Raw genomic sequence first — 18,141 nt, forward strand, 5'->3', positions numbered from 1 at the left:
TTTAATGTAGGATTTTTTTAGAGCCAGAGAAACTAGTTTTGCAGCAACTCCAGGGGCTACAGCAGTGGAGAAAAGAACTTCCATTGCACTGGCACTGCAGCACCAGCTCCATGTTGAATTTAGACCAAGACATCAATGGGAATGTACTGTATATTCTATATTGTATATAGAGAAGAGAAAGACAGTGTGGTGTGGTGGTTTAAGCATCGAACACTAACTCTAGAGATGAGGGTTTGAATCCTCACTCTGCCATAGAAGCCAAATGGATGGCCTTGGGTAAGTCACACTCTCTCAGAGAAAAGCAAGGGCAACCCCTCTCTACAAAACAACAAATCTTGCCAAGAAAACCCTATGATCACAAGGGTTGTCATAAGTCAGAAATAACTTGAAGGCACAGAACAACAATATAGATCTTTGTACATATTGCAAGAGAACATGACTCTATGGGAAAAGACAATAATGTTTTGGAGAGTGAAAGGCAATAGGACAAAGGAAGACCATGTTACAGGTGGAAAGATTCTACTAAGGAAGCCATGATCTGAGTTTGCAAGACCTGATCAAGACTGTTGATGATCAGGACTCATGGAGGTATATCATACATAAGGTCACCAGAAGTTGAAGCTGACTTGAAAACAGGGACGTAGCCAGGATTTTAGGAAGGGGGCGTCCAGACTAAGTGCCACCATTATAATAGGGCTTGGGCGCGATGGCGCAGCAGCACGCACCATTCATTTTTCTAATGGAAGGGGGGGGGGTCCAGACCCCAAGAATCCCCCCTTGGCTATGTCCCTGTTGAAAACAAACAACAACAAATAGAGAAGTAAACCTTCTCGTTGTGTACATTCCTATACAGCAATGATAAAATAATATCTAGCTTTCCTATTAATAATTTTAACAGTTTCATCATGCTCTATCATGATATCAGAGTGGAAATAATGTGAGCATCCAGATGTTATTGGACTACAATTCCCATCAGCACAGCCAATGCTGAGGAAAGCTGGGAGTGGTAGTTCAACAGTAATTGGATGTGTTTCCCACTCTTGGGCTACATTCAGCAGAATCTATAAACTGATTCAATTCAAATGTGATATTCAAATGTGTAAAACTTAGTTGTGGGGGGCCAGCCAACATCACAGTTTAATAGGAGCACCAGCACACAAATCCTTCACTATAGGAATATATCATTGGCCACATATACTCCTACATACATCCAGGATCTCACAGAGCAGACATCTTCTTCTTATACATTGTCCATATCATTTACAAAAAATGGAGGTTTAATTCCTCTGGTAGTCGCTTTCTGATGCATTTCAATTGTTTTTCCAAGCAGTACAAAGTGTACATCAGATATGCCAGGCAGTAAACCTTGTCCCCAAATGTTTTCTTTTCCCGTTACACAGAATTATACCCAAACTTTAATTTAAATGTTGCTGTTCCAGAAAAAAACATCAGGAGGGCAAGATCTTTGGGGGGAGGGTTTTTAAAAAAAAAAACAACCTTCAAATTAGCTGCAGAGAAGTGTACAAAATGAATTACCCAGTTTGCAGCCATTCATGAATAATTCAAAGCCTCCCTGTCCGTGTCAGTGGATCTAATTAGTAATCATCCAAACTATTCTTAAATTATCTGGTTTTAAGTTACTTGCATAGCAACTATCTTCTGTTCCAATATAATTATTAATCCATTTGCAAGGCAACAGCATGTGTACCTTCAATTTGCGGCTGAAGACACCGCACCCTGCGAAAAGCACACCATCCATTTAGATTATGAACGCTCTTTTTAACAACTGACCTTTCAAGTATTCAGGGCCACAACATATCTCCCAGATGAAGAGGTAATCTTAAAGATCTGTCAGTACATAGTGGGTGTGCAGCTGGTTCAACCACCTAGCAATGTTGAGATGCTACATTAAAGGGCAGCAGAGCTCCAGTCGCACAATATTTAATGACTGACCATTCTGTGCCCTCCAGCCTTTTAGTGGAAAACAGAGACATACTGGTACCGCCTCTATTTTCATACCAAGGACTTAGTCCACCTGAGCACAGATACACATGGAAACACACAATTTTCTTGCAGGAAGTCCTGTGTATTCTTTATGGTGCCTTCATATATCCTCTACTGACCCGCCCTACAATGAAAACTGTGTTGTTGTTGCCTAGTTCTTGCCTAATTCAGATCCAAAACCATGTTTTCTGCTATATGAATGAACCACATAAACTCCAGCTTTCTTCATTCCTCTCATCTGTCACTTTCTTTTTTTAATCCCTCAGATTCAAGGAGATCAATGTGCATCAACTTCCACTTTCAAATAAGCCAAAATGATAACATGCAACAATCAAGCCATTGTTTCCTATTGCATCTGAAGCTGGCCTGTTTGTCATTTTTCTCCAAGATGTCTGAGAAAAATATCATTTGCTAAAACATGTTTTCTTCAAAATAGTTCAAAATAGATCACAGAAGCTACAGAGTGTGTCGCAGACAGGATGCATAGAGCATTAGGGCTCCTTCAGATAGACTTCTTCTGTTTCAGGATCTCAAACCTTGTAACACTTTTTCCTATCCCCATTTCCAGTCATGCCCTAAATATACTGGGGTTTCATGCACACTTTTTCCCTCCTTGATATGTGATTAACTGTTGCCCGCCATCCCCCTGCCATCCTCTCCATAGATTCAACACCTCCCCACATGTTATAGTCTTATCTCATTATAGCATGGAGTGGGGGGGGATGGTCAACCTGGTAATTGGAAATGTAATGAGGGAAACACTTCATCCTCATTCAACACTTCATTGGTAGGATGTCCCAGAAGTACAGGAGAAAGTGAAACAATGGATATAGATATAGGAATTTATCCCAGCCTGTATTGGAAATGTCTGGAACAGGACAGTGGAGGACAGAACACACTCTGCGCTGTAACCGCTAGTACTAGAAATTCATGAGAAACAGACTGCGACAGGGCATAGGTCTTATGGTTATTTTAAAATCCCATAGGTACAGGTCCCACCAAATCCTGAACTTTGTAGCCAGTCAGGAGGAAACCTTTGGCTTTGATCCAAAGGGTAGGTTAACTTAAGGAAGTGAGCAGAAAGGATATCCTCTGACCCTTCCTCCCTCTGTAGCTACCTGAGTGCCTAAAACCTACTTGGGGTGGGTGGGAAGAACTCTAATACAATGTGGGCTGGTGTATGATATTGGGAAAGGGGGAAATGACCCAAAATTGGAGGGTTAGGTCCTGAAATCATTAATTTAAGGAAATATGAAGAAAATTGTGATGCAAACCTCTAGTCTCCTTCTCCCTTCAGTAACCCCACAATAGAGAGGGAGGAGACAGATGGGTGGCTCCATGGCACCCGTTTGGCACTGAAGCGCAACCTAAAAAGAAGCTGCCTAGAGCGGCTTCTTTTTAGGAGCGCCATAATGGCATTCATGCGGGTTGACACAACCGCTTCCGGCGAGCAGTGTTTGGGCACATGGACACCCACACATCATCATTGAGTGCCCTGTGTGGGCGGGCATCAGCAAGATGGCGCATGGGCTCCACTAGAAGGGCTGGGCATGTATGGACGCCCAGCTCTCCAGAGCCCTAAAATCAGCCCCAGGACAGTGCTTTTAGCTATCTGTATCAGGCCAGAGTTTTCAATATGGTCCCACAGTTTGCTCAAGAAGGTATTTGAGTGAGTAGTGGTTGGTTGCAGGGTGAGGACACATCAAATATGAACTTTCTTGAGTAAAATATCCTAAAGGCACTAAATCTCATTTGGTCTTGGCAGGTAAGCAAGGTCAGCTGTGGTTATTACTTGGATGGGAAACTGCCAATGAATATCAGATGCTGTAGGTGATATTTCAGTGGAAGGAACTGACACAACCACCCTGTGAAATTCATGGGGTCATTACAAGTAGACAGGCAACCTGACGGCACATACACACAAAGCTGTACAGACAGGCTGAATAGAGCACTCTCTCAGGAAAACTCCTCTAAGCATGCAACAGAAGCTGGTAGCAAACAACACAATGACGGAGTGAAGGTTTATTTTCTGGATTGGAAGTTCTGTTTTGACTTCTCTGAGTACCTTCCAGCAGATGCGGATCAAGAGTATGAATGAGGGAAGCAATGTGTGGAAAAGGAATGTTCACAAATCTTGTGCTGCAAAAGTCTGCCTTCCCCAGTGCTTCTAATATTTCATAGTTTTAGCATACTCTAATTCCACTTTTACATGCAGAAACACTAGACACAAAGCATCCATTCCCAACTTAAAGACTTCTAGAGTCTTGGGGAGCAAGCCTCAGCCATGAGGAATAACAATTCAAGCAATAACTTAACAAAAACCATGAAGCAGAATCCCCCTGCACAAAAATAAAGACAAAATAAGGACAGTTGTCCAAAAACTATAAGCAACAGTTAGATCATTAAGGAGTAGGCAGCAAGAACTCACTCTCCTAAGGCAAGTGGTATCACTACCAATATTTGCTGAAAGCAACATTACAAGGCAAATTGGGAGGCTCAGAAGAAACATCTGAGGATTTTCCAGGAAAGCAGGGGGAAATGTAAGGGTAGTGAGATGCATAATTGAGGATCTTCTGCACATCACTGCCTGGGACCACAGAAATCATTAATGCAGGAACAAATGATGCATTTCAAACATCTGCTCATGCCTTAGGAGGTGGATTAGTCTGAGGAGCCATACAACGGTGAAGTAAGAAGCAGTTTCAAGCACAAGAGCAGCAGGAGAGATGTGAATTAACTTTAAAGTGCAGATATTTGATAGGTTTCTTCTCTGAACACCAAAGAATCCTGCTGTATCTTAAAAAGCAAATACATCTTATTGACTAAATGCTTTCATGGGCTGCCACAAGACACTTTGCTGGTTTGGCTGTAACAGATTAGAAAGTTTTGTGCCTTAATATGATGGCCGACACCTTGGAAATTGAGGTCAGGACAGAAAATGAAATGTCTATTAGACTGGCATTGCCCATAGGAAAATATTAATACTAAACACATGGAAGTGTAGCTTCTGCATTCCTTTTTGAATGGGGTGCAGAGGGCTTTTCTCTTGTTCTTGCATTCTGCCCAAAAGCCTCCCACTAACTGGCAGCTGCATCTACTTAGTAGGGGCCCCTACTGCTGTCTTGGATGGGTGTGGAGGGGAGATAAAGGAGAGGCAATTCAGACTATGAAGATCTGGCTACTCTGAACTTCTGAGGGAAAGAAAAAGTGTGTTTGCTCCATTGAGAAAGCACCTTCATTTCTCCTCCTTGCCATCCAAGATGAGACCAGATGCTTCTCCATGGCTTGAATCGCCTCCCCATTCCCTCACCTCCCCCATAGCTACGACAGAGGTTTCCCCCAGAGCTTGGCAACTGCTGGGTAGTGGAAGGGTATATGGAATTGCATATGCAGTGTACATGCATATGTACATGCTTGGTCATAGTTTCTTCACATGCCTTAAATTGAATCATACCATTGGTCAATCTAACCTAGTATTGCTGATTGACAGCAGGATTTCAGGCAGAAATCTTTTCTTCCATGGTCTTCCATCCAAGTACAAAGCAAGTTTGGTCCTACTCACCTTCTGAAGTCAGACACTATCAGGTGTGTTCAGAGCAAAAAAATAATAATAATAATATTAAATAAATTACTATAAAGAAAGTCCATTACAGAAAAAGAGAGTAAAAGATAGGTATGATGCAGTATGTAGGATGGGTCCTTCATTTTTCACTCAAAAATCAAAAGAATAAAAGAAACCCGAGGCACATGTTTCTGTCATCAGATTGCCTCTTAATTCCCCCAAAAGGATTAAGGCAACTGGAAAATGCCTCCTACTCCAATTGCACCTTATCAAGGAGGACATAACCCAGAGACCTATTCCAGAACCCAGATCACTACCAAGCTGCTGGCTCAACTGCATTAGGGAGCATTGAATCCCACAGTGGCTGCCTCTGCACAGCCATTGCAAAATCTGGATCTAAGTCTTGTACGTTCAGTTGAACTCACAAGATTTGGAATCTCATAAGAAGGTTCCTTCTGCCTCCAGTCCATCTGCCTTGGTCCAGGCCTCGGAGGTAGAGAGGAACTGCTGGACCTCTTACCCTTTCCCTCCACCACTCCCTTCTCCTTCTGTGTCATGTCTTTTTAGCTTGTAAGCCCGAGGGCAGGGATCCGTCTAACTAAAAAGATTGCATGTACAGCACTGTGTAAATTTACAGTGCTTCATAAATAAAGGTTAATAATAATAATAATAATAAAAGATCTATTGGCCATATATGGGTCTGAGCCAAGTGCTCTGGCCTCTTCTGAGGCCAAGCACAGTGCCCCTTCCCGTCATCGTTTACATTATAGGTAACCTTTGGCATTTGCTGGCCACTTTACAGGTCTGGAAAGGATCTGTTTTGCATATCATTGCGGCATGTTTTTCACTTTGCTAGGATTTGTGGTTTGTTTGATATTGAGAAGCTTATACACAGAGAGACATATACACAATATTTGGGCTATGGATTAGCTATTTACCCAACAACCAGTGGTTATTAAGGTGAAGGAGAGAAGTAAAATAAAATGGACAGGTATATGGGCTTAGGAGGCGGAAGAGGTGTTTGCTGATGATAACCTTCCAGTTTTAGAGCAAATGGGAGAGACAGTTCCTTGCAGGCTGCTTTTCACTCCTTTCCCACAATCAAACAGCAAGTGGGTCACCCTTGAGCCAGAGGCAGGCTGATCCAGTATGAACTTGGACAACATGAGAGGAGCTGGATTAGCCATACAATACTGGTCTCCCCAACCGCTTGAAAATGGCTGAAATAGTTTGTTGATCTTGTGACCTGTTTTACTTCTGTATGGGTTTCTGGCTCTTTCTCTTTATCAGCAGGACGAATCCCTTAATGCCAGTCTTCTGAGTTGCAGACTGCCTCTTCTCTACTGGCAGGGGAGATATCTTTATATGTGGATCTAAGTCCAGTTGCAATTGGGAGAAACATGACTTTGCAATCATAGCCTGTGGTGAATGAAGAAACATTATAACCAAGCTCTTTTGACCACTATGCTAGTTATAGCTTTACAGGAATTCAGCAATTACAAATTGTTTTTAGCAGTAGTTAAAATTAACAGAGTTCATTCTGGAGAGAATGCTGTAGTTACTGTTACTGTAGGCAAGAGAAATATACGGCACTGTGCTTGGTTCAAAACGTATGAGTGTTTTCTCATTAGTTCAATATGTTTTGCCAAAACTGGCCATTTGGAAAGGTTCTGCATGACAAACTGCCACACACAAATAAAATGGAAGGTGCCAAGGAAAAGCAGCTGTTATTGTAAACAGATTTCTAAGGTTTTACCCAAACAGAGTGCCTAGCATGGCCAAAAATATTAAAGAAAACTGTGTTGAGTAGATAGATCAAAATAAGCATTGCCCATAGGATAATATTAATTGACTAATGGATCTGATTCAAAGTGAATAGTTCAATTAAATTATAGGGCTTGATTAATGGGGTTTTGTTCCTTCATCATTTCCTAAGGCCATGCATTTGTCCAATTTTAAGCCTTCTATCTTTTTAGTTTCAGCCAGGCTCCAGGGTGAAAACAGGGCACTGGACCAGAGGCTCCTGCAGCAAAACCGGGATGGCTGGGAAACCTCTCTTTTAGCACTGTGCAAAGTTCCCATGCCTCCTATTTTCACAATTTGGCAGATAGTCTTCTTGATTAATTTTCTGCCATCCACATTTTCAATTGCTTTTGAAGCTCCCTGTTTCTCTCTTGTCCTCTCACTTTGTCCTCAGCTTATTTCAATTGATGCAGACTGAATTCAAATTGCAAAATGAGTTTGCACTCTTCTAATGCAGCAACAGAGAAAAGAGAAGAGGGGACAGAGGCTTGTCCTTCCCACAGACTCAGGCAAATATCTCTTACCCTATCACAGCTATTATGTTACATTCAATCACAGCTTATAAAACCAACAGTTGGCTCAGTAGCAACAACTCGCTCTCAGGCAGACTCTCACTCTCTATTACATTTTGAAACTATCTTGCTGCTTATACATGAGGTTCTCTGTAGATATTAATACAATAAGGGACAATTGCTGATTTGGTGGTTAGAGTAAAGCTAAAGAAGAAGACGAAACTAATCATTCTGCTCAAATAAAACCTGAAGAATATCCCTGTTAAATTTAAAGATAATCTAAAAATTAGAATTGCAGTATTGTGTCTAATTGATCAGGAGACAGAAGAACTGAAGCCAGAGACATTGTCAGGGAAGAATGCAAAAAGACACCATCTGCAGCCAAAAAAGAAAGAGAAGTGTCAGTGGATGAAAACTTAAACTGGCACACAAGAAACAAGAGTAAAGGGGGATAGAAATAGAGTCAAAACCCTGAACCCAACTGTTCAGCAACTTGTGTGCAGGAACAAGAAGAGCTACTATAATAATCAATGCAGAGATAGCAACAATAAAAGGAAAAACAATATACATCTCTCACAAGATCTGAGAAATCAAAGTGAAATTTAAACTAAAAATAGGGATGCTCTATGACTAGCAGGGAAACACATTACATGACCAAGTACCAAAAAAAGATGACAGAAACAATGCACTGAAAAACTATATAACACAAATGAAAGGACAACTGGTTAGTTTTAAAAAGAACCATTTGAAGATTAACATACAATTTTAAAACGTGGAAACAGCACTCAGAGCACTTGGGAGAAGTCAACATCAGGAAGAGGTAGCATATCAATAGGCTGCCTCAGGCTACAGAGACAGAATCCACAGTACTTGTAACTCAAATCTGTCAACAAATATGGAAAACAAACATTGACTCACAGATTGGGCATGCTCAATACACATTCCAGCCCCCAAGAAACCAGGGGATGAAATAACCATAGGACCACTGCATTAATCTCCAATGCAAGCAAAGTGATGCTGAAAATTCTACAATAAAGACTTATACCCTAACTGGAGCAAAAATGCCAGATGTCCATGCTGGCTACAGGAAAGGAGGAGACATTAGGAACCATACTGTAAACATGCATTGGATAATGAAGTGTGCTTTACAGATTATAGCCAAACCTTTGATCATGAAAAACCTTGGATCGGTTTTAAAGGAATGGGGATGCTACAACATTTTATTGCAAGACAAGAGATTGCCATTAGGACAGAATATAGAGCTAGAAGGTTTATGTAAATGTTTGTCTTCAATGTCTTGTGGTATATACTATGCTATGTCCTCTGAAAATGTTATAAAAATGAATTTAAAAAAATAAATATAAGTAAAGGTACCAGACAAGGCTGTCCACTTTCTCCTTTGTTATTTATAATTGTGATGAAAATTTTGTTACAAAATATAAGAAAAAATCCAAAAATCAGAGACTGTAATTGGCAGAAATGGATAGATCAATTAATCTCACACAGGAAAAGGAATAGAGTCTCTAAAAAAATTCAGTTCAACCTAGGAAATTCTGGAAGTCTGGGTAAAAACACTTGACTATATAGCATCCCAATTAAGACAAAATTAATATAATCAGAACAGATGAAAGTGGGTAGCATTAGAAACAAATGATGAGACAAACTTTAATGGGACAGTGTCTTTTTTCCCCTATGCTAAACTGCATAAATTTGCTTTTTAAGAAGCACATTGTAGATCTGGCAAAAAAAAAAAAAATTAACCCCGAAAGCATCCCCGATTTGTCCATTTCTTGATCATTCCAATTTCACTTTTATGGACAAACCAAAACAGTTTAATCAATGGGAACAAGTATAACCTATCTACAATTAGAGATCGCTTTTCAAAAGTTTCACCTATAAATTTAGAAAGCTCAAAGACATATTAGGAGGGAGGCTATGTACATGGTTATAGTTATATCACATCGTTAAATGTCTAGAATTAATAAATTAATAAAATTAAACCACCATGATCAATTAAATCCTTTGAGGAGTTATCTAGTGCAGATAACTTGCAATCTAGGGGGCTAATTTCTCACTTTTATAAGGACCTTTTTGAATTGTCATATGGTGCTAGGCCTGGACTTAAACTATAGTGAGAAAATGAGCTGTATCACAGATTTACTGATGCACAATGGTCAAGTCTACAGAATTTACCTCCATACCGGTCTATTTCAGCTTCAAATAAAGAATTTTTTTACAAAACAATTTATACCTAGTATCGCAATCCCATTAAATCATGCAACGTAGCTAAATCTAGATCTCAGTTATGTTGGTGAGGATGCAGATGTAAGGGACTTATGTTGCATACATAGCTTCAGTGAGAAAAATGTACTTACCAAAAAATGGACTTACCAAATAATAGCAGCCAAAGGGCAGGTAGAAACTGATAAATTTTCTTCCATGCTGGTCCCTTTCATTAATTACAAGTCTAATAAATCTTTAATGATCAAGCCTCCCAGTGATCAGAAAAGCTTTTGGGTTAATCCTGTTTAAGCCCCCTAAGAGGGTGTGGCATTTCTACAACTTTGATTTCAATTGCTTCCATTAAACCGCAATGAATTGTTGGTATTCAATTAATTATTTATCTATCTGATCCGGTCTTTTTAATGTTATTCCTGTGTTTGTATTTAACTGACTTGTATTTGATAACAATTGTTTTGTTACTGTTTGTTTGTTTTTTAATAATTGTCAATAAAAAGAATTTAAAAACGATTTTCCATAACTTGCTTCAGTTATTAATGAGAATGGAGATTGAAGTCAAGAAATTAGAAAAGAACTAGGACTTGGAAGAGCAGGTATGAAAGAACTAGACAAGATCCTGACATATTACGATATATCATTGAATAATGAAGATAGGATTGCCCATGCCATCGTATTTCTAATTTCTATGTCTGCTTATGAAAGGTGGACAGTGAAGAAAGTGGATATGAAGAAAATCAACTCATTTGAAATGTGGTGCTGGAGAAGAGTTCTATGATACCTATGGCGGGTTACAGACTGCCGCTTTGCGGCGGTCTCCCGCTGCCGCCGCTTGCTCCATGAGGGAGCTGCAGCAGCCACACTGCACGGCTCCCGCGCGGAGCAAAAAAGGAGCTCCAAAATGGAGCTCCTTCTTGCGGCGCCTCTATGACGTCGCGAGGCGCCGCTGGCGCATTCGCGACGTCATAGGCGCCGCGACACGTCTGGACGCTATGCGTCCGATACATAAACATGGCGGCCCCCATGTGGAAGGGGCGCCGCCATGTTGTACGTATGGAATACGTACTAGGGTTAGGGGGGTGTGGAAGCACCGCCCCTTCCTAACCCTAATACGTATTCCATACGTATTTTTTGGCGGTCTGTAACCCGCCATAGACTGCTAAAAAGACAAATAAATGGGTCCTAGAGCCAATCAAGCCTGAACTCTCCATAGAAGCTAAAATCACTAAACTGAGACAGATGTATTTTAGCCATATAATGAGAAGACATGACTCGCTAGGAAAAAAACAATAATTCTTGGTAAAGTAGAAGGCAAAAGGAAAAGGGGAAGACCACATTTCAGAGGAATAGATTCAATCAAGGAAGCCTAGGTCTTGAGTCTGCAAGACCTGAGCAAGGCTGTTGACTTGGGGGTCTCTCATTCATTGACTCACCATAAGTCAAAGTCAACTTCACAGCAGTTAAAACAACAAATAAGTATCCATTTATTTATTTATTTAAAGAAAACATTTAAAGATATATCTTTTAAGTCTCTTTCAGCTGTGTTTTCTTTTCTGGATGTCTGGACAGCCCTATCTCATCCATTCGTTGTAGCTTAGGAAACCGTGTGACTGCATGCAGGATCCTACAGCCCCCTCTCCCAATACCACCCCATCGCTGAAAAGAAAATATATCCCCAAAACAGAATATCAATCACATAGACACAGACAGTAAGCTTCAGGGGCTGTGATTCTCCATTTTAACAATACCTTAGTAAGCTCACACCTTTAGATGCCAAAAATAACCTCCATACCTGACAACAAATGGATGTGATTTTGGGGTCACTTCCATGATTGAAGAAAATAGATGGTTTTGACCCATGGCAGCTGGAAAGCTGTAAACCTGTGGCTGTCATCCTTTGCAGCCACACGCCCTTGATCTAGGCCTAGGAGGAAAACCAGTGTGGCATATCACTCCTCAAAAAGTCTTCCTTCTTTATATAAGAAAAACTCTGTTGTTGTGGATCTGAAGTATGTTGTCTGGAGAGCAGAGGAAAGGGTGAAATGCAAGATGAGAGGGCAAACCTACCCCACATATTGGCCTTGTCCAGGTTGTTGTTGTGTATCTTGAAGTCATTTTTGACATATTACAACCCTACAGTGTGTGTGTGTGTGTGTATGATTTGTTCCCCTGAGGCTGAAAGACTGTGATTTACCCAAGGTCATCCAGCACTGGCTGCCCAAGGACCATTACAAAAAAGGATGACTGCAGTAAAAATCCAATGCAAACTGAAATAGATCATTGCCTTGAGAAATGGGATTCTCACCTGCAAATGGAACCAGACAAATTGTTGAAGAATTTGGAAAAATCAATTTCCAGAACCCACTGCTAGCATGACCACTGGATGCTGTCCCCTCCTCTCTCTGATATCTTTAGTCCCTGGGGAACCTCTTGAAGGCTGCACCACCACAAGTTTTATCAAAGAAGTGCTTCTGGAAGGACCATATTGCACAGTGCCTATTTCCTTGGTTTTCTTTTTGTCCAGTAGTAGACATTTTCATGGACACCCAATGCTGAAAACTGGGGGTGGGGGTAGATGTACTGAAGCAAACATTCTAACCAATGCTGTTCAAGACTAGTGGGAACATGAAGGAGTGTACTTTGTGACCTTGGCTTTGCTGGCTTGTATACCAAATAGAGGTGTGATTGACTTGGGATAAGAGATTATTTAAAGACTGCAATTTTTTTAAAAAAAATCATGAACCTCAAGAGGTGAATAGAGAGAACTGTGACTTTATCCTATTGGCAAATATTTATTTTAGAGAAGCAAATATAATCAGTTGTAGCAGACTTGGGAAACAAACAAGGCTGGCTGCATTTCTAAAGCTATGTCGGGTCATGAATTCAGAATTCAACCCTACTTTGCTTTTTAAGAGCAGATGAGAGCATTCATGGAATAACTCAGCATATAAAGTATGCAAAAAAAAAAGCCCCCGTTTTCTCATAATGTAATATATGCAATGAAGAATCCCCTGTGTACTGGTATTTAGCCTCGAATAAGCCAAGGTTAATAGCTATAATGGGAAATAATCATCCACAGTGAAGCAGTAATTAGGGACCCTAGAAACAATATGAGCAAATGGTATTCCAGAGGGGTTGCAGAGTTTCTTCTTTGAGGAAGAGCTGGGCTGTGTTTCCAAGCCATGAGGAAAAATATTCCTTCATGGACTTTGTTAAACATTTATACTCAGTCCTCTGGAAGGGTTTGCAGTGGGCATGGATCTTCCAGAAGGGTAGAATTCAGAGATTTTGCCATGTTAGTCTGGAATATTAGTATGCAAAGGAATCTTATAGCACCTCTTGGACAATCATACATAGAAATGGGGAATATGGAAGAGAAGAAGGAGGAGGAGAAAAGGCAAATGCTCACCCAGCAAGTCTCATCCTCTGCCAAACGCAAGGCTCCTCTTCTGCCTAGCTTTCTTCTGAGAAGGCTGGGTGATGGAGGAGGAAGAACATCAAACACTCACCACTCAAGCCTCCTCTGTCACTTGGCTTTCTCCTAAGGAGAAGTCTGGGAGGAGGAGGAGAAGGGCGAACAAGGCTCCTCCACCATTTGGCCTTCTCCTGAGAGAACCAGGCAGAGGAAGACAAGGGCAGAATGAATATTAATAATATTTATTAATAATAAGAAGAATAAGTAATTGGTAATTAATTAATATTTAATTAAAACCTGCCGCCTGAAGAAGTTTCGCCTATTTTAATTTTGGCCCCTACCTACTGTCAAGTTGTGCAGCTCTATTCTATACTGATCAGTGAGCTTTTCCATGAGACAAGAATTCCAAAATCAGGACCACCAGTCAGTCAAATTGACCCTCCCAGTTTTCCAAATCCTGGCAATCTCAGTCCTGGCCAATGCCAACAAAAATGCAACAATATCTTTATAATGCAATGTCTTGTTTTCATTAATAAACACTGAAAGCAATAAAAATTCTGGAGAAGGGACACATTTTTGTTGAATGATTTATGAAGCTAAATTAACTACGGAGAGCCAAAATGCGAATACTTTTGGACAATCATGCCACATGTACAGAAAGGTACCTCTATCACTTCACCTCTCCAACAGCTCGAGGTGGGGTTTTTAGTAATGTGCGCAAGTTCTAGTGGCGTGAGGTAACATCTATGCACAGCTTTAAGGGCGGTTTCTTTCAGGGCTACAGAATTGGATTTATATGGGAAAATGCTCAAGGTCATTTGAATATTTAAGTCCAGTTTCCACCCCACTATGTATAAACCCACAGCTGTAAGTCTCATCTAGCATCCACTTATATATATTTTTGCCACTCTACCTTTATTGCAGACATCTGCATTTATACATATGCCTTCAAACATGGTAAGCAAGCAAAGAAGTTCATTCTTCCTAGCAAGCTGAGCTAAAAGAGGTGCAATTTGCATCCAAGAGGACTTGCATGGGGAAAGATCAGCAACTCTCAGGACCTGGGTCCACCATGTAGAAATAGGTCTCTCACTATAAAGACCCCTCTGCTGTACCATGGATGGAAACAAACCCACCTGTCTAGTGTTGCAAACAGGGGATGAGAAACAAATGCATGTATTGGTGAAGGGCTTGAAGCAAGAATATGTCTCCACTTTTTTTCAGGCCATAAGAGTATGATATAAATATGGATTGTTAATACTATAAACTACCCTCTCCAATGAAGGTGGGAAAAATGCACTGAGCTCTCCAAGGGAGGCCAGATCTAGCTCCAAGGCAGTCTAAGAAGGTCTGCCTTTTTGGCGGAAAAACTGAGTGGCATTATTTATCTGGAAGGCATCAAAATAAAATTCCAGTTCAGGTAACCCTGCCATTTCACAAAGTGCCTTGCCTAACACTCTAATTCCAAAAGACTGTCTGAATTTTTTTGAAACGGTCTTCAACTGCCAATTGATGTTTCTAGCTGCCTTAAGAAGGGAGTTCCAAGATTTAGGGACAGCCATATAACAGTTCTTGTGTTCCTACCAACCTGATGGGACTGACAGAAAGGCCTCTTCTGTGGTCTGGGCAGGCTCATATGAGGAGATATTTGTATTTTTATTTTTAATATTAATGTTCCTCCTTAAAAATGTGCCAAAAGCCCCTAAAATGGCCCCAAAAATCAATGTTTTAGGAGTAATGGGCTAATATTGTTACACGCGAAAGGTTTAATGTTCCCAGACATTAACATTATTTTTTAACATTTTCTCTAACCTCTCTTCCAAAGTTACCCGTACCAACACAGGTAATGCCATTATTTATAATGTGTTACTTCTAAACTCAGTATCCAGGGTGGATGGAATTTGCACCCAGATTTACTAGACTTGCCAATGCCAGCACTGCATCACTGGATATAACACATACATTTTTAAAACTATCATCCAAAAGTAGATTCATTAAATACTGTTGTGCTCCTTCACTCAGTATGAAAACACCCTCAAATCCTTTTGACTTTTTTTTTCTGCTCAGCAGTTCACTTCTTCTCTTCAGAATTACTGCAGAAGAGACATTCATGAAGATGCAATCTCCTGAAGCCTGAAATTACAACTCATCTAGTACTGAGGTAGACATTAAGGAAATCTTTAGAGACAAAAACTCAACACAGCTTGTTGGTGTGGAGTGATCGTTCCCATAGGGCCCTTTTTTTAATATATATATTTTATTGATTTTAATTTCTCCAGAAACAATACAAACTTATTCATACATGTAACCAAATTGTTCGCACATTACTGACATGTTCATACTATTATTTTAAGTACATATTTATTCAATTGACCTCCTGGCTTTTTTGTCTTCTTTATATATTTCTCAAATTGTTTAATACACTCTTGCTTCCATTCATATGCAACCCTCAAGATCCTTATACATTTATAGTTACATTAGAAAGGAAGAAAAAAAAATCTTTGTTGCAATAATTTTTAACATTCTCCTAACATATTTTAACAGTTGCAACTTTGCAAAAAAAGATGGAAACAGTGGGTTAAAAAAAAACCCTTACTCACACTGGTCGCAAATACTGCTTTTCCATATCTTTAATATACATTAGTTGTCATATCCCAATATTCAAAGTAACCATTCGATCAGTCTATCCTCCAAACCCCATCTTTTTTGCAAAAACAGCATTAATTTCCCCCATTCCTTTTGCATTTTTTCTTTTCTTTCCTCTTGGATTCCATATGATATCAAGTCAAGTTGTTTAACGTTATTTAGTTTTAATAACCATTCCTCTATTTGTAATTCCTCTGTGTCTTTCCAATGTTTTGCAATAGTTAACCTTGCTAATGTTATTAAATATAATATTATTTTCCAATGTTTGTTTTCATCTTCCCTGTTAATAAAGTATGTCATGTTAAGTAAATATATTTCGGGTTTTTTCTTGTAACTAATATTGAAGACTTGTTGAATTATGGTATGTATTTTGTCCCAAAAGCTTTTAACTTTTTCACAACCCCACCACATATGTTTCATAGACCCTTTTTCTTTTTGACATCTCCAGCATGTATCATTATCCAGCTTAAACATCTTTTTAAGTCTTGCCGGGGTATAATACCACCTATGGCTAATTTTAACAAAATTTTCTTTATATTCTAAGCATCTTGTAAAGGCATTAGTTCTCTTCCATGCCTTTTCCCAAGCTTCTAACGGAATTGCTCTTCCAAGATCCCTTGCCCAATTTACCATATACTGCTTAACTGGTTCTTTCTCTTGTTCCCTTTGTTTTAAAAGGTTATAATATTTAGTTATCTTCTTATCTTCGTTTTCATATAACAATTTATCTAGCTCTGAAAGTTTTGTTTCTATACCTACTGTCTTTTTATCCTTTTGAAACCTTTCTTTTATCTGAAAATAACTAAACCAGTTTAAGTTCTTTCCTTCCTCTATTAATGCTTCTCTTGTTTTAATACCTATTTCTCTATCCTCTTTAATGTATATCAAATCCTTGTATATTATCCATTCATTTTGTCTATCCCATTTATTTGCGAATGCCTCCTGATTTTTATGTAAAATTTTTCTTTAATTGATCTCCATGTGGTAATTAATGCTCTCCGTATCGGGTTGTTTTGAAAATCTTTATGTATACGGTCCTTGCCATACCAAAGATATCCATGCCATCCAAATATAAGATCAGCGCCCTCCCAATTCAATATATCTTTATTTTTCAATCTAACCCACTCTTCCAACCAACTTAGGTTGCATGCTGTTTTGTATAATTTAAGATCTGGGAGCGCGCATCCCCCGTTTTCTTTTCTCTCCTTTAAACAATTCCATTTTATTCTGGCTTTGCCCCCTTTCCAAACCAAAGCCCTGATGTCTTTTTCCCATTTTCACACTCTCTTTGATATAAATTGGGAGGTTTGTAAAAAGAAATAGAATTTTGGGTAGGATAGCCATTTTAAAAGCATTAATTCTTCCTAATAGCGATAGGTTTAAATTTTTCCACTTATATAGCTTATCCCTCACACTTTGCCACATTATTTTATAATTGTTATCATATAGGTTCATATTGTTTTCTGAAATATTTATTCCAAGATATCTGATCTTTTTAGTAACTTCACATCCTGTTTTATTTTTTAACAATATCTTTTCATTGTTTGTCATATTTTTAGCAATTATTTTGGATTTTTCCTTGTTTATATTGATACCTGATAATCTTCCAAAGTGATTCAATTCCCTCATCAGTTTTTCTGCACTTTCTAATGGGTTCTCCAATATAATTAATAGATCATCCGCGAAGGCTTGTGTCTTTAGTTCCTTCCCTTTAACCCTTATACCTTTCATTTCCTTATTTCCCCTAATATTATTTAACAAAAATTCCAGTACTGTAATAAATAATAAGGGGGAGAGGGGACACCCCTGCCTAGTCCCTCTTCCAATCTTAAATTCCTCCGATTGATCCCCATTTATTATTAATCTTGCCGACTGACCATTATATATTTCTTCAATATTCCTAATGAAAGCCTTCCCCATATTCATAGCTTCTAATAACGCAAACATAAAATCCCATTTAA

The sequence above is a fragment of the Sceloporus undulatus genome, chromosome 6, assembly GCF_019175285.1.
Source record: "Sceloporus undulatus isolate JIND9_A2432 ecotype Alabama chromosome 6, SceUnd_v1.1, whole genome shotgun sequence".
Classification (NCBI taxonomy): Eukaryota; Metazoa; Chordata; class Lepidosauria; order Squamata; family Phrynosomatidae; genus Sceloporus; species Sceloporus undulatus.